The 18,122-nt window shown below is 45.6% G+C and overlaps 1 long non-coding RNA gene across 1 annotated transcript in view; it reads left to right on the top strand.

Annotated features, from left to right (window-relative positions):
• Window positions 1-14,496: 14,496 nt before the first annotated feature.
• The window catches only part of LOC141931562 (uncharacterized), a 68,895-nt gene continuing 65,269 nt past the window's right edge, over window positions 14,497-18,122 (top strand). Inside the window, exon 1 of the long non-coding RNA XR_012625621.1 lies at window positions 14,497-14,582. This is a non-coding gene — a long non-coding RNA (uncharacterized LOC141931562). The remainder of the gene's footprint in view (window positions 14,583-18,122) is intronic.

The raw sequence follows: 18,122 nt of genomic DNA, 5'->3' as shown, positions 1-18,122 counted from the left end.
GGCCTTTGTTGTGGGGTTTGCAGGCTTTGTCCCCTCCTAGAAGCGGTGCCCCTTTCTCCGGGCTTCAGCCCCCGAGAGAGGTGAGCAACCCTGTCTTTTTGAGTCAGATCTGAGCTCTGCCTTGCGCCTATGCTTGGGTGTCGAACTGACCCCCTGGGGGTCGAGAGAAGCATTTTTCCTGCTAGTTTGGAGTTGTTAATTTGAAACTGCATTTGGACAGGATCCAGCAAGGTGTTAAGCTACTTTCAGTCAGGACTTCCCCCCAACTCCCTCCCCTGTTTCTTCAACCCTTTGTGAAAGGGTTAGAAGAACAACTGGAGATAGAAACTCAAATCTGCTGGTCCAGGCTTTTCTGCAAATATGTCCCCCTCAGCTTGAGTGATCTGCAGTCAGTAATTTCCCGTAGGGGTTTCTGTCTTAAGGTTTTGTCATGATAGTATTAGTCTTGAGCAACATAACAGACTGGGAGTATGCAGCCCTTAGTTGACTTTATGGACCCCTGAGCTCAGGGATGGATAATTGTCCAGCCCCCACAAACTGCATACCAAAATCTTCCTGTGTCGGAGACCCGCAAGGTGTAATATCCCACAAACCAGAGAGCTCGGTGGGTGGGAATGCAAAAGGTAGGTGTTCCAGGGGGCGCTTTTCGGACCGTGGGTCCCAGGGGTCTTGCCTCCTCTTTACTGTGGGGTAGAGCTGGACTGAACATGTCAAAGGATGTACAGTGGTATTGCTGGAAGCTTGGGGTGCCCAGTGGGCCTTGTACCACTACAGCCCTCTTGCTGTAACTTATCTGAGCTACACATGAACTGCTTTTGGGGTGTGTGCTGCTTGGAAGTGCCACAGTTTATCTGCTTATGCTCTAGTGTATGTGTTGCTGTGTGCAGTAGGTGCTTTATTTTCAAAGCTGTGTAGAAGATACACCCCTTCAGGTCACTTTTGGAACATAACCTGCATGGTGGCACCAAACACTGGGTCTCAAGGCTGAAGCAGGGAACCCTTCCTAAGACTTCCCATGCTGGCCATCCACACTCACCAGGGCAGCACCAGAAGAGCTACTGCAGCCTCCGGAGAGGAGTGGGTAGGTTGCTGTCATCTTGCCCGTTGCACTTGCACACACTGGTCCCTATTGCTGTGCTCTTCAGAAGGTTTTCAAGCATCATTTTATCTTGTCCAAGGCCAGGTAACAGAAGGGCAATGAAATAATTTTCAGATGACAATTGGTTTTATGATATTTACCATGTGTTTTCATTGCTTTGGTTAAATAATTTTCAGAGTACAGTAGTTAGAGTGCTGGCTATCAGTCTTTAGGTAATGGGTCTTTAATATGACCTGTCCCTCCTGTGGTGCCTTTGGGAATCTGGGAATGATGATTTCTTCTCTGTAGACTAATGCTCTCATTGCCCTGGGCATGCATAAAGGTTTGGCACTGCAGGGGTTAAATAGCTTGAGAAGGGTGGAGGATTCTTCAGCCAAACCCAAACCGATTGCACCTGGTTTGCTCAACCTGTGTGTAAATGACACCATGGTCTTCCCACCCCCACCCCAGCAAATGCCACAGGGGCTGCCAAGGTATACGTGCAGGTAGGGCTGTGCGAGCAGGTGTGGGGCCTGCAGCGGTAGGAGGCTCCTCGCCCCGGCCCGGGAGCAGCCGTGCCAGTCACACGCACACAGGAGCCTTGTAAGCTGTAATCGCCATAAGCCACTGAATTGACAGGGAGTCAAAGTAAAAAGTCCCTTTGTTAAAATTTGCGGCCTCCTGTTAAACATACGTGTCGGTTACTGACAGGTCTATTCCTCTTGAGCAGGAAAAGTGCAAATTTTGGTAAGCGTGGGTTGGGCAGCCTGCTCAGGCCGTGGGTGGCTCTGACTGCTCTGTCTCTGTGAGTGCACGTGACTCGGAGTTCCAGCCAGGCTGGTCTACACAAGACCCACTCCTGTCTTTGCTCAGCTGTCCCTCTGGGACAGTGCTAGCTGAACATGTAGAAGAATTGGAAGCGAGGAGGTTGCTCATTCATGTGAGCATTGCTTTGCTGTCCTTACGGAGGTAATGAAGCGTTTGGGGCCCTAGACTCAGGACTCAGAATTTAGTCTTTGGGTATTTAGAGGAATTTAGAGTCTTAGGGAATTGCTAAGGAGGCAATGAATTCCTCATAGGAAACTAGTCTGGAAGTGTGTTCTGGGAAACTATGCTTCTTTTAGTGTGGGTGCCTCGTGTAGCTCTGAAAATGATCACTATCGTGCAGTAGAGAGGATGAAATTGTTCACATTTATTCTTTCTTCCCCCACCCTGACTCCAGGCAGAGTCAGTCCTTCCTGCTCCAGTCCGTGCACACAAAGACGATTGTCACTGGGGTCATCCTGCTCCACAGTAGCCCATGCTTTTTTTACATGTCAGACAAGAAATTGTTCATTTCTTGCTTCTGTGTCCACCATTAAGACCTAGCATAAATCTGTGGGTGTAAACGATGCCGTTCTGCTGATTTCAGTAAAGCTCTACCGAGCTCCAGTGCAGGGGGTTTGGCCCAGAGCTGCCGAAGGCTGACCTGCATATGGGTTTTCTTTGGCGTTGTATAAAGGCTCTGAGGTGAGTGGTAAGGGCTGAGGAGATTCCATGTTGTGGCCCAGCTGGCGTGTGCAGCCACAAATAATAATTAATTGGCTCTTTAAGAAGTCTTGCAAACTTTTTTTTTGTCTGTCTGTCTTAAGCTCCTTTTAATTAACTTCAGTCATGTCCCAACACATCATCTTGGCTGAATCATAGACCTCACTGTGCCAGTTTTTCGCATTCCTGAAATACACAGGCCGCCAGTGTTGCGAATGCAGCTCGGAGACAGTGGCTCAGAGGAAGTAGGGCAGCTCTCCTGGAACTCAGAAATTTTCAGGAAATGTTGTGACATCGAGAGGCTAAGCAGACTGGCCTCTTTGCTTCAAATTCCCGTGCTGCCCAATTCCCAGCAGTGTTGCTGTCTTGCACTTTACCCACTGACTCAAGGAGCAGCAATTGTAGCAGGCACCTGTGTACAAGCATCTTTGTTCCTTTAGAAAGCACCTTTATTCGGGTTACAGTGCTTGGGGCATACAGCCCTTTTTTTCCCCATTCAAGAGCTTGTTTCTTTGTCACACTTCTTATTGCAAAGGGTCAGCTTTCAAGATCTTAGGGCATGTTAACAAGATACTCAGGCATACTTAGTCACCAAACAAAGTCTGTGTGGCAACAGGACAAACTTTTGTGTCTCTTCATTAGAAAGCTTCAAGTCTGGTCTAAGGACTGGTTCCTTCTTTAGAGGAATTTGGGGTTCAGGAGTGCCTCTATTGCATTATAACCTGGCTGGGCTCTCACCAACGCTGGTGGAAATAATCCCAGTTTTTCTATTGACTCAAAACTGTATCAACACTTGTCCCTTGGTCTATGTGTTTTGAGCTTCGGACTTCTGCATTTGATAACTCGGAATCAATTTTAGCACCTCATTTAACAATATGTTTAATTTACTGAAAGAAAGGAGGCCTTATTGTAATCTCTTGCTACTTGTTTAGAGAGTGCAGCTTTGATAACAGAGTTGTCCATCTAGGGCAAAAAAAAAATGTATTAGTATGCAGTGGTTAAAAACTGAAGCTCAGTAAATTTATGTGAGAAAGAGGGTGCAGCATTACAATGGTGAGGATCTTCACTCATTTGAATAATGTACCACTGTATTCTTCATTCCTATTTTTTAAGTCAAGTTTGGAAGTAGTCTCCAAAAAATGAGCATATTTTTTAAAAAATGAATTTATTCAGGATATGCCTGTGCTCCATGCTGAGGAATAAAGGATTGCAGTTCACCTTCTGCCCTTAATGAGATAGAAAACAGGGTGTTGGGATAGCAGCTTCAGGTGGTGTGCCCCCAGGCTGCAGGTGAGGAGCCATGAGTGGCCCAGAAAACTCTTTTTCAGCAATGCTTGTGTTTCCATAGCAGCTTCAGGAATGACTGCTCAGAGATTGTTGCTGTGACATGGACGGTGGTAGCATGTTGGATTGTTATGGTGGTGAATTTTGAATAGGTGTGAGGAAAACACATGTGAGAGCTAAGAAATAGCAAAGAGGAAAAAGTGCTTCAACCTTTTGGGTAAAGGATAGGAAAACCAGGAAAGGTAATTACAAGCAAGTGCCAGGTTGGAGCACGGGAGCAACACCTGGATTGCTGGGGACTGTACAGAAGCTCTAAAGACATAGGCACATTGCAAATGGATAAGAAGTGGGAGCAGCATTTGATAATGAACAAGAGTAAAACAAAACTACCCCTGATGAATTCATCATTCATGTGGAACTCAAGGTAATTCCTTCTGCGTCTGGTATATGACACTTTGCTGTGTATACAGACTCTGACCTAGCTGCACCAGCCACTAATATGATGTAGAAGTTGCTTACGTTGTGGAGAAAACTTGTTAGTAGTCAAATAGCAAAATATACTAACAGTGAAAAAGAGAGAGTGAGAACTTCGTGAACTGTTAGGGGTGACACTCAACTCTGTTGTCTGTTCAGGAATTAGGTGTCTGCTGAGACACAAAGGATTTGGGTCTTTCCAGTTCCAGCCTTAAGGAAAGACCAAGTATGCTACAGTGGGTAAGTTAAGGAACATATTTCCTCTGACATACTTTAGTTCTAACTACTTGGCTTTAAGGAGCCTGTTAATCACTGCTTCCCAGTGTCCCAGGGAGAACACTGTCATGGATCTGAGTGCTACCAGACCTGAGGCAACATTCACTCCAGGTGCACAGAAAACTGCAACCTAGAGTGGGTTGGACCCCAAAAGAGGCACATTTCAGAAGGCTGGCATGCCAAAAGTGCATTTCTGTAACAAGAGTGATAAAAAAACCCATCATGGATGTTATGATGGTATTTTTCCTGAAGTTCTTCCTCTTGTGAATAGTAAACACTGGTTTCTAAAGCACTTACTGGGCACCTGTCCCGGAAGAAGTGCTCGAACAGCAAAATTGAAGCGTGCTGTCAGAGTGAGAGAGCCAGACTTGGCCTTGAGCCACTGACAGTCTGTTTAATTCACTGAGTGAGGTGCAGGTGGAAAAAGGAAAACAGAGTCACTGGTGATTAGAAATGATGAAAACAACTATCAGGACCTGCTCAAAAAGATCCATTGGTAGGTAGCATGTCTTTTCTCTGAGTAGGGACAAGCCTTTAGAAGATCACTGAGTATGCTTAAACAAATCATATGGTGATGTAATATTCTCAGCTATGAATGTCTTTCAACAGACCATTTTTGCCTAGGAAAACTATGAATCTTCAAGTGTTGATAGTAAGACTGTTTGTCCTCAGGACCTGGTGTCATACATATGTTTATAAGCAAAAATATGTGCATGTTTGTAGCAGCTCTTACACTACCCATCACTGCTTTTTGCAAGTGAAGGAGTTAATATAGCTCTCTTTCATACCAGGTGAAGACCCCATGCCTCTCTCTGATGCAGGAAGAGAGAAAGTTCCTTGTACAAAAGTTTGGGATTACACAATGTGAAAAGTAACTAGTGGTAGGGAAAAAAGAAAACGGCTCAGATAGCAACACTCAAAACTGTGGTCTGCTGACTAGCCACTAGTTGCCTTCAGAGAGCTGACAGGGCAGCTACTGGCTTGCTGACCTCTTCCAGCAAGCGCCTCTTCCATAAAACAGTTATTCGCTTTGCTTCCCTGTGTTCCCCATGGCTGTAGCTCCCATAGGGATTCCCCAGCACTGTGTGTACATGCTGTGACTCACCGTACAGAAAAGGCTGGGTAGCTCTGCTTTCCAATGTTGTTCTGTCTGCTTCCATCTCGGAAGGGTGGTTCTCGGGTGTTCTGCACGGTTGTGTACCAGGCGTTTTCAGCCCACGTTTCCAGTTCCAACGGACTTCAAAAGAGGAAGATACTCCCATTAATGTTTTGCATGATAACGAGTTAGGCAAGCATCATTTTTGGAGGCAGTTGATGGAAGACTGGTTACTGCCAGTGCCAAGTGGGTGTCTTAGTTGAGACTATCAAATGATGTCTGTTGTATTAAACGCTTTGTTGGATTTCCTGCTTGGAAAGTGATGCATGTGCCAGACAGACAGTTTTCTATTTTGGCATTAAAGCAATCTTGGCGCCCAGTGCAAACTGTTTATTTTAAAAGCTTAATTTTAAATATAGTTTTGGAACACACTTGGAAATGTCTGCAAATCAACAGTAACAGAGAAGAGACTAGAGCATCATTTCCTTAACTCCTGTGTCCTTTTGAAATACCTTAATCTGCTTTGCTTTATGTGAGCGGCTTCTGGTTTGTGTGTGATTTATTCGCACATTGTCTCTTGCTGAATTGGACAGTAGCTGAAAGACAGGTAGGAACTGAGAGCACAAAAGAACGTAATGCACAGCAACATTTAAAGTCCTTTTAGTATCGTTTAACCCTTTCTTGCAATCTAGCACTGGTGGAAGGAGAACATATTCCATCTTGCCGAGCAGTCAACAGAAATAGCCTGTGTTAGGATCTTGAAGGGCACTCTCCAGTCTGCTGCAAAGCCAGTGGACATGCTGACATGCAGTGCCATTAATTTCCACCTAGCAGAAAGGCTCTTTAGAGTGCCAAGCGTGACGCCAGAATACAAAACACTTCATTCATCAAAGCCGTAAGTAAGAAACTCTGTGTTTTTGGTTTTAGAAGTAACTTTTGTACATTTATGACTTTTTCCACATTAAACATCATTTATGGTTTGGAAATTGTTCAGGCAAGAGGCATGTGGTTTCTGCTCCCGAATATCAGCAGCAGTTTTGCTAGGTTCAGTCTCTATTTTATGTTGACATTTTTTTGGCTTTTCATTTATCTTTTGGGTGGACTTCTCTGGAGCAAGCTGCCACGAGGAGAACCCATAACCTTCTTTCTAAATGAAGCCTAAGTGATCTGCTTAAGGTGAAGAAGATGACACTGGTATAGGGAATTTGGGTTTGGAGCCAGACTTCTGCAAAGTACCTGGTGAAGAAATACTTTTTCTGGGATGTTCCCTCATCAGAGCAATTGCTGGAACAAATTGAGAATTAGGAATTTCACACCTGGACTTTGAGACATGAGTTGATAGGTTTTTCCATAGGCAATGTGAGAAGTTATGGAGTAGCTGTTGAATTTTCGGTTAATTCTATTCATGCTGAATAAACGGTAAAGGCCTGATGCAAGATCTTGGTTTATGATATAGGAAATCCATTTTACAAATTTTACTGAGATTTCAAGGACTTCCTTTTGCAGGCCTTTCTCTGCATAAGTGCCACATTTCAAGTGAGAGTGGATGGAATTACATAAATATGTTCTCTGTGTGTATCGAAGCAGAGGAGACTGTATGGGTTGGACGTGCTTTTGTTCCTGCAGCATTTTGGATTCTAGTACTAATTCTTTCTTTAGCTGACCAGGCAGGACAGGATTTAGAAATGAGCGCTGGTTTTTGCCTTTCTGTATTCAGTACTCTGTACGAGAAAAGCAAAGTTTCTTTCCACTGTCTAAATGCTCTGCGAGGGCCCAGTTCTGGTCCATGCTCAGTCCAGTTACTTCATTGACTTACTCATGACAAATAAATCCTGTGGGGTGTCTGAATGCAGTGATGGGTATTGCAGTGTACAAAATTTGAGAGGTGCTAAAAGCTCTCAATGCCTTTGTGATTCTGGGGCTTGTAAGAATGTAAAAATTGCCCTGCTGGGTCACACCAGTGGGCTGGTTCCATCCAGCCAAGGGTTTTGTCTCTGCCAGTGGTAGAAGGAGATGCTGTTTTGAGGCAGCTTTCAAGTCTGGCCACTGTCAGGGCTACATTCACCTTAGACTCCCCAGACACTGACTTACAGCTGTCCTGAGGAGCACTTGCTGTCTTCTCCCCAGAATCTCTGCTCTGGAGCTCTGTGCTCCACCTGCCCCCGAGGATTAGAGACCCGTTTTCTGTGAGGAAACAAGTGCCATCAGGTGGGATTCATCCTGCAGAACTAGCAGTGCAGAGGGAACCCCTGCCATCCTTTCCTGAGGTGTGCTACCAAGAAAAATAGCACTGAATAGAAGTCTTGTTTCATTTCATGAATAAGGAATGAATGAAGACATGTCCTGCGATGTGTTACGGGAGTTTCTTTCACTCTTTGGCCCTTTGCTTTATGGCCCAGCCACTTTTGGTGCTGGGTGCCTCTGTCTCTTCTCTGGTGCGGTAGTCTTTGACACTGAAGTTTGCAAAGGTTCCCTCCAGCAATAGCCCATGTAAAGATCTCTGGAGCACAGCAAATAATGCCTAGTGCCTCTGGAATTTGGGATAGAAGCCCGCTTGGAGGGGAAGGGTGTTGCTGGTATATTTTCACATTTGTTTCCTCTTTCATGTTTGATTGTATTCTTCCATTACCTGACCATGTTTATCTATCTGTTGGGCAAACAGCAGTGCTAAATTTCAAGAAGAGAAAACAAATTTTTTGTTTTGTTTCATTTCCCTTGCTTGCCTAAACTTTTTGCATGTGCCTACTTTGTATCCCAGCTGCTTCTGCAAGTCTAATATGCCTCTATTTCTAAACCCGGTTTCTGGTTCCTGGTGCCCTGGGCTAGGGGCTTGGAGCGCTTATCTCTGGCGTCCCATGGCAGAACAGCCTGTAACAGTGGGTTTCATTTCCGGCCTCCCCAGGTCAGGACCACAAGCCTACGCTTGGTGGTGCAAGCTCTCCTAGCTCCGTCTGCAGCTTGATTTGTGATGGTTTCCCAATAATGGGAAGAGATGATGAAAGCAAACAAAGACACACAGATGGGGAAAGATATCTCAGGGCTGCCAGGGCAGCTGTTTGAGATCTCTGAATCAGATGGAGACAGAACTCCACCACCCTCAGCTTCCCCACCCTCAAACAAGCCATCTCCCATGTGCAAAGCAAAACCAGCCCCACCCCAGCCGTGCCATTTTAGCTAATGGCCTAGTTAATAAACGGCAAATTCCAAGGGTAATCCTGTCAAAAGCCTTCCTGACATCCCCATTGATAATATTAATCACAAAGTGCTCCCCTGCTCATCTGATTAATACCAGAAGAATTCCTCTTGATTAGATCATTAGTTGAGGGGAAATGTAGGAAAGACAAATATTCCAGGGGAAAAAATCAGGCTTTAGACGAGGGGGACAAAGGACAAGGGAAAGGTCACAAGTGTTTTGTAAAGTTTTTCACCTGGTGGAGAGGGAGAGGTTTGTGATCATCTTCTGCTCTCTGACAACCCTTGCAAGGGTATGCATGTCCCAGCCTTTCTTCTTTGCCTGTAACTCATTCATATCATGTTGATATGAGCAGCTATAAGTCAAGCATTTTCGAAGGGTTGGAGACTTGCAATGCAAAGTCCCAAGGGCAGAGACCCATGTAATTGTTTCCTTGAAAAGTCTGGCAAGTTCAAATTAGTGCAATTTGGGATCTTGGCACACCACTGAGAGCAGAGGGAGGAGCAGAGTTTCTTTCTCTACCTTCACCCTACCGTGCCCCTTCCCTGTAAAAGCCAGGATAGTAGTTTGGAGACTGGGTAAGAAATCCAGTATTTTCAGAAGGATACTGGGCAGCTGCTCTTATCCTTTCCTACTCTTTACAGAACTGTGGTTCTTAGTTATCTTACGTTGAGATAAGTGACAGCTATTCATGCTTCTCAGGCTGCCTGCAGATTCAGGCAGGCCTCACAAAATTCCTTACACATGGGCTTTTAAGTATTTATCACCCCACAGGCTTCTAGACATGATTGATACAGAAGATGAGTAGAGCAGTTCTTCAACCCTGTCTTCTGATGCTGGCCTTGATACCTGGCCTAAATCCTTGTTTCTTCGTCACTGTGAAGTACAGCAAGGCTTGCCAATGCAGATATGATCAGAATAAGAGCAAACAAACATTTGGGCACACCTGAGCGGTTTTAGTTGTGTGTGTCACCCTGGCAGCTCCCTAAAACTGGAATCTGCTTTACTGACCAGAGAAAGTATTAACGGGAAGAAGATGTGTAGAGAAGAGAAAAGAGCAGGTTTTTGGAGCTGGATATGATTAGCTGATGTGTGTGAATACTTGAAGGGAGGGAATAGAGGATGGAGCCAAACTCTTAGTGATTTCTACTGTAAGGGTGTTTGAACATAGGAACAGGTTGCCCAGAGAGGGTGTGGAGTCTCCATCCTCAGAGATAATTCAAAACACAACTGGATGTGTCCTAGGCAACCTGCTGTAGTTGATTCTTGAGAAAGGGTATTCTTGAGAGTTGATTCTTGAGAAAGGGTATTGGACTAGATGATCTCCAGAGGTGCCTCCAACCTCAGCGATTCTGTGATTCTGTAACTACACTTGCAAAATACCTGTTAGAGGGTAGTTGCAATAAGATGGCTTGGGAGGTGAGACGAGCCTCAGAAGTTCTCATAGATCCCTGAAAATATCCCAGTTAAAAACAGCTCTACATATTTTTTTTAAAAGTTGTTATTTTCCAGGTTGTGCGGGAACATAACCTGCAGACTAATTGATAATCACAACTGAGGAAAGGGGTGAACTGTAGTACCGCAGCAAAGCCAGTGGAAAGAAGACATTTTTAAGCTGACTCAGTTATTTGAGACAATCTGGCATGTAGCTACACTTCAGTCCCTGCCCCCAAAGTGTGGGGCTATGCCATTCTCTGCTAAGATAGCAAGCTTGGCATTTGCTGTAAGGTATGAGAAGAGGATCTAGGAGGTCTAGAAGAGGAGAACTGAGAGAGCCTGAGGCTCTTAAACAAGAATGAAGGAGAAATGTGATAACATCATGAAGTAGTAAAGGGCTGGAGGGACAATACAAGAAGAATGGGTATAATTTGTTCTCCATATCCAGGGTATATAGGACAAAATGCCAAGGTTTTTAACTACAGCAAGACATTAGGAAAAAATCTTTATAGCTGTAAAGCAAATGAAGCCTTGAAATAAAGTGCAAAGGTGGCTGTGATGTCTGTGAAGGAAATGTTTAAAACACAATGAAAAATTTCAGTGAAGGATGGCAGACTGGGCTGACCTGCCTTGGAGCAAGCAGATGGATGGACCAGAAGGTCCCTTTCTGTCCTCAGTTTCTGTGACTCCCTGGACAATGAGAGCTAAAATGCAGCTGAGAGCTTGCCTGTAGAAAGAGGCTCCTCTTTCCCTCACTTAGATTCTAACTCACAGGGGAAAGTAACAGAGATCTATTCTACCCTGTGGTTTTCTTACCTTTAGACCTTCTCAGAACATGACATGCACCATCTTGTGTGACTTTTCACATCTCATGATGTCGTCAAGTTCAGAGTTGGTCCAGCTCCCCTCTTTGCAGAGAAGCTCAATACCAGAATTGGCCTTTTTGTTGTGCTGAATGCTGGTTGTTCTCCTTCCCAGTCGATAGTCTTTCTAGAAGACCTGTGCACTGAGTAGTTTAAAGGCTAGCAATCATGTAACTTGCTGATAATGTCAGCCTCAGTAAAAGTGTCATTATACACTATGGTGGCTCCTAATACGGAGCAATTCCTGAGGAGAGGGAGTGTGGTGGAAAGGCAGGCAATCTGCCCGGAGTGAGAGAGGCAACCACTGCTTGTTAACTGATCTTGTGGGAGGAGGGGAAGTAAATTGATAAAAATAATAAAAGATTGTAATGCAGAGTAATTTGGGCATCAATTCCTGTACAAGAAGCATCTCTAATCCTGTGAAGGACTTTCAATCCTGATCTGACACATTCACAGGGAATTCCCCATGAAATATGTCTTATTCCCCTCCTGTTTGCGCCTTCCCACACCCCATCCCAGACCGCAGATAACATTTAGGCATGCTCTGAGTAAGCACAAGGGACTGGATCCCACTGGTAAAGCAGGCAGTTGGGGAGATGAAGTTGCTTGCTTTGAAATGTCTTCTCCAGAACCTTCCTGGCTTCAAAATTGGTGCTGGGAATTCACTGGCAGCTGAGCAGGGATTTTAAGGCTTTCACTGGGTTCTAAGTGGGGAAACCAAAATCCCTGAGGAAAAGAAGTGTCCAAGCTCCTCTGAGGCTCCAGGTCATAGTACCTTTTCAGACTGTCTCCCATTTGTCCCTTTAGTGGAGGGCACTGGCCTCTGCTGTCTTCTGCTTTTTGCAGCCTGTGCTTTAGAGGGGGCTTCTCAAACGTGGGCTAGTGTCATGCTGCCCTGAAGAGTCAAAGCCCTGTTAACGTGCTGAGAGAGCAGACTCTGCAGTCCTGGCATTTCTTTATATTCCAGCCCACAACCATTCCCTTTCTCAGAAACCTAACCACTTTGTCTCCTTTATTCCCTCCCTCTCAGCTCCCTGGACACGTCTACCGACATGAGATGTCTCAGCCAAGGATTTTGAGCCAAGATATGAGGGAAATGGTTTAACCAGATGTGTGCCCATGCCTGCGACACTGAACTTTGAGATGCTGATATTTTGAAAGTTTGCCATCTCCCCTGTCTCCCAGCAGCAAGGTGAGCAATGGGTGGGACAGCAGCATATCCAGAAAAACACCTCTTTTTCAAGGGGAAAGAGAGGAGGTTATAATTCGACTGTAAAAATTTGCTGCAGGCTGAAAACTTGGCAAACAAAAGCTTAGCTTAGGAGCAATTTAAAAGGAAGCAACAAAAAAGCGTAAAATAAATCAGGGCAGTCATTTTGGGTGGAGGTGAGGGTCCAGAGCTTAAAGATCATTCTTTAGTGGAGGAGGAGAAGGAACAGCTCAAGACAGAGTTGCATTTGGCTCTTAGCCCTACTATAACTAAGCCTTTCAAAGCCAGGAGAACAAACTGAATACATGTCCAGTCCCTGGCCTCTCCCTTCACCCATTTGTCGGAGGAAAGCAAGGCCCTATGTACTCTTTAAAGCAGGGTGGATGCAGATACGGTGGCATTAACTGAATTCTTCCTATTGCCACTTTCTAAATATGGATTTCTGTGTACCTTAAATTGTAAAAGCACATAAAGTCACTGAGGCTTAGCTGGCCTAAGAGATGAAGAGGGGTATCTGTTACTTTCAGCATTACGGATCTCCTCAGGCCCTCTCCTGCTCTGTGCCATACCACATCTGCTGCTCAAGATCTGTGCCCTGCTCCTGCCTTCAGCATTGCACAGTGCCACTCCTTAACAAGCTGAAGAGTTGAACAAGAGGATGACCACTCCTTGCGGCCCTTGCATGGGCTGACTCCTCCACAGTCCCAGGCTCACAAAGATAAGGAAGAGGAAGGAGGAGCTGGCATAGCAGCAAAGACCACGAACATGGAACGTGCCTCTAGAGGGAAGGCTTTTCCAGACCATTACCTGATATGCACAGCACACATGGGTGGCAGCACAGTTGGCACAGGCCTTGAGAAACAAAGACAAGGCCCAGGCAGTTACCATGTCTTTTGTCATCTCCAGACCCCTGGGCCCCTGCAGCCTGTGTGCCCATACATAATTATATGGCAGGCTCCTTTTGTAATGCTGTCACTGTGTGATCTTCCTGATGGCCTGGAGCCTCAGAAGAAAGTATAATGTTGGCATTTTAGACAAACCCCTCAGCCTACTGAATTACCTATCCAATTGGATATATAGAAAAATACTTCACAGTGAGAGTGGGTTAAGCACTGGAACACGTAGCCCAGGAAGTGTATGACAGCTCCATCTTTGGAGATTTTCAGAACTCAATTGGATAAGGCCTAGAGCAACCTGACATAGCTTTGCTAACTCTCCTTATTGCTATGCACACTTCTATAACAGCCATCCCCTTGGCTGCCTGATGGGGTGCTTTGACTGTAGTGGGTACCAAAGAACAAAAGGCTAAATGAATGATCAAAGGCTTGTAGATGTAAAGGACCCTTTCTGAAATTTTCCCTCCCACTGCATGGTGCATACATGTTCAGTTTCATCAGCTTAAGCGACATGGGGAGTTGGTTTAGATGGGATGTTAACCTAATTCTTCTCAGAACAGGCCTCCTATGAAGGGCAGCACAGCTTAAACCTCTCTGGCTTTTGTAACAGGCTTCATAGTTTGCTCGCATGTATTTTTTCATGTGTTCACAGATCCTCCCTTCAAGCACCTCAAGGCTGTTGAAGAACTTAGTGCTCTCTAGCAGCAGACAGTGCCAGGCTTTGCTTCATGTAAAAGAAATGCACTTTAATTCTGTCCTTTCTCCAGGCTTAATGAGGCAGGTACAGCCAGCCAATACAGAAACTTTTAGGACTGTGTTAAGAAGGCTTGGAGAAGCTTTGCTTTGTGCTTCTGGCACTGTTGTTTTTGCAGTATTGAGAGATCTCTTATATATATACTGGTATACTGCATAATTTGAGATCAGGTTGTCAAAGCATCACCTTTCTGAATATCTTGGTAGAGTCAACTCTACTGAGATGTTGAGGAAGGCTGTTCAAAAGATCCTGTTAAAGGGAAAGAAGCCTCATCATTTAGTCTGCTCTTACGTTTCAGTGCTGATGCTTTCATGTATTGTCATTTCTAGGGAAGACTGAAGTCACTGAGCATGGAATCCAGCCCATCTTCTAGCTTACCAAGTGCAGCAAAAACATTTACGGACTGATCTTCTACAGCTCCTCTCAAGCACTAGAATTTCCAGGTGTATATGTTTTCAGGCACAAACAACCCCAGGAAAGCTGCTTTTCAAAAGGTATGTCATCTCTTGTTTAGACTGAAAAAACTGAAAAGGCAAAAAAAGAAATTTTTAAAAATTACCGTTGGCATTAAAACAAAGCAAGTCTTTCTTTTCCTTAAGCTTTAACTGTGCCTTGTGCAAAAGAAAATGAAACTGTAAAAATGACTTAACAAAATGTGGATGAACGTAAAGGCAAGGTACTGGCATTGGAGATAAGGTTAAATCAGAGCCCAGCAGAAAGAACATGGTAGTGGAAGAAGTTTAACAAGTTCATTTTATGTGCCACTGTGTCATGCTTCCCTTTGTTGCTCAAGAATGTTGCTTCACTGGTTCCTAGGGTGTGAAAGGGCCATGCCGCTGGGAGGATGTGCCCCACAGACCATGCATGAGCCACTGTTGGGCTACCTGATGCTGACAGAAAGGGTGATCCGTCTGAAAATTGTTGTTTTACTTGTATTACAGTTTTGCTATGGACCAGGAACTGGTCTGGACTTTGTGGTCAGAGGTCTTCTGTAGTATGATAGTTTGCAGAACAGTACTCTATAGGGCAAAAGTGTAATGAGAGTACGCAGGCACTCCAACCAAATCAAGGGAAGTTAATATGCCTCTGTAGAAAGTATTCACAGTGGTCAGGAGGTTTGGGAGATACCCATCTTGTAAGGAGTTCATGAGATTAAGCTAAATGCTTTCTAAAATAATGGAGATCCCTCTCACTTTTGCTGCCTTCAAAGGACAAAGCACTCATAGAATGTGTTGTGCTTACACTTAGAAAGCAAAGCACAGGAGGAGCCTGACAGACCTTGTCGGGAAGGGTAGAGTGCATTGTGAGTGCGTGACAAGCCCTGGCATATATTCACCTCACCACTGCGATCAGTGGCTTGAAGCCAGGCTGGGTCAGAGTTTACACCAAGGACTGACATCTCTCCCTCCTGTCAGTGTTTGTACACATCCTAAACTGCTATTGCACAATCTGGTGTGAGTGGCACGCTCTGCTCAGGAGAGACCTGAGACTGGAAGAGCAGGCTACATCTGTCTGTTGGGCAGGACTGCAATGCACTGCTAGAGACATCTGAGCCTGCTTGCTTTCCTTCCCCTCCTCCAGTTCCCACCTGCCCCCCCAGCCCTGAAACAAAGACTCCCACTAAAAGCAAAGAAGTAGCTGTAGTGGAAGATTCCCTAGTTGCTGCCCACATGTCAACTGCTTCTGCTGCAGCCTGTGGCTTGTGTGATGACAGCAATGATTCAATTAAGTGATTTTTGAATCCTTCCTCTTATGGCAGTAAGTCCTTTGTGTGGACACTCTTAAACCAGTTAGAGTGGCCAGGAACTGATTGACTGTAAATTTGTAAAAGAAAAGGAGGCGGAACTCTGCTTCCCTTCTCTTTTTCTGTCTGTTGCCTCTATCGAGATGCACAGCCAGGCAGTTTGATGACAGTGCCCAGCTGGTTTTTAGCTCTGCCCCTCTGGGGGAAAAAAAGAGAAAAGTGACCAGCCTCCTTCACCATTTGTTCTGCCCTTGGTTGATCTCAAAGCCTGCTCCAGAGCATATCTTTGTGAGCTCCAAGGCTGTTCATCGTAACTGCCCCTTCTACCCATTCCAGCCTAAAAGACACTTTATAAGCCTTTGCTGTAAAGGACCACACTTCACATGTGAAGGACTCAGAAAAGCCAGGGTATGACTTCTGTAACAGCTGTAACTCAGACCTTTTTGCACGCATATTATTTTTAGCTAATATAGATGGTGTTAACATTAATGCCTTAACCCTTGAGGAAGCTAGCTAATTTCCAGGTCGATATGACCAGGGAGCTGGCTAATTTCCAGTGTTTTGGGGAGGGAGCCAAGAAGTGCAATGCCAGGGTGTTTCTGGCTGCTGGTGTTCCTGAGTGGAGCACATCTGGGTCTGCACTTCATCCTGGGCTTCCTCCCACCATCTGCCACCCCACCATCCTCCACTTGCGCCGTGGCCCAAGTGTCTTTAATGGCAGGGCTACAAGTTACCAAGCCACAGCTGCATGTCATGATACCGCCAGCCAAACCTAGAAGGGGACAAACTGGCAGCTTATTAACCTACTCATACAAGGCTGGTGGCTTAAGAAGAGACACCTTGGTCTAGGAGTTTTGCGTGAGTAAGATGTAGCAAAAAACTGACACCATCACCCATGCACCCACCATTGTTACTGAAATGTGGATCTAACTAGGAAAAGGCTGTGGCAAGCGGGCAAAAGAGGAAAAGGGAGGGGGGATTTCAAATGCCACAGCCCAGAGAAAGAAAACCCTGCGTTCGTGCTTGCGTCAGTAGCCCGTCTGTGTGCTGACCCCAGGCTCACCTGAGCCTTGGCAAAGCTCCCCTTTGTTCTGTGTTGGCGTTCAGAATCCAGAGTTATCCCACAGCCACTTTGTGACCCATTCCACCCAGACAGCCTGCCCATGATTGCTTCATAAAGCAAGACCCAGGAATCAAAAACAGAGCATGTTTCCTGAGCAGAGATGGAAAACAGCTGTGCTGGAAAAAAGGAGGGGTTTGCTGGCTGAGCAGTGGAAAATACAGATCAAGGCCTGGTTGTGCAATCTTCCCTGGCTGGCCTTTGGCTGCTATTGTGGCAAGGGGACCAGCTGGAGTTGGTAGGAGGCTGCTGCCAGGCGATGGGGGTAGCAAGAGCTTCTGGTGACAAGGCTAGAAACCCAGAGCTTAGTTCTGCACGTTTTGCAGATGCCTGGGAGGCTGATAAGTGACATCTGGTGATGCTGCTCTCTCCAAGTGTCCTGTGGTCAGATCTGTCTGGCCAGTCCCAGATGGCATTTGAAAGGCCAGGCCTGTTACTGTAAAGGCACACAGATCTGTAGGGTTACAGAGAAGCAGCATCTGCCCAGGTGTGGAGCTCGATTCCTGCCTTAGTGCTCATAAAGTGCTCGCTGTGTGGCCACAGCCAGGGGATGTGGTTATGTAGTCTGGCCAGGTTCCTGCGTCTGAATCCTCGGTGCCCATACTGGGGAGTAGGTGCACACCAAACAACTAGACAGTGCACACACATGCTATGCAGGGAGGCTGACCAAAAAGTCTTAGAACTAGCATCTGCCACCACCGTCCTCTGAAATCAAGGGAAGGCTATGTCACGTTTTTACTAGCCTTAAGTGCTGCTTGCTTCAGGTCAGGCTTCTGGAACTGTTCTTGATTTTTATCAAATTCAAAACCTCTAACCAAAAATAAATGAACCAGCTGAGTCTGAATCCAGAGGGAAGGGGTGCAGGATTCTGTCTGGATTTTTAAATCTAATTATTGTGTACAAGAAGGAGAGGATGGACAAGGACAGAGAGGGAGAATTAGGCCTTTGCTTCAGAGCCAAATTATCAGAAAAATTACCCTCTGCTGCTGAGAGAGCCCCGCAACATCTCTCCTTTCCCAGTGCTCTCTGTAACTAAGCAAGAAACTAAGGTAAGGGGCAAAATGGTGAGAAGGCAGAAAGCAAAGGAAGTAGGCAGGACCATCAATCACCTCCTAGGCTGATACATACCAGCTACATTGGCCTCTCTTCTTAGCACCTGGAACAGCAGAA

This window comes from Strix aluco, chromosome 18, assembly GCF_031877795.1.
Source record: "Strix aluco isolate bStrAlu1 chromosome 18, bStrAlu1.hap1, whole genome shotgun sequence".
NCBI lineage: Eukaryota > Metazoa > Chordata > Aves > Strigiformes > Strigidae > Strix > Strix aluco.
This window is presented reverse-complemented; position numbering and strand designations above follow the sequence as displayed.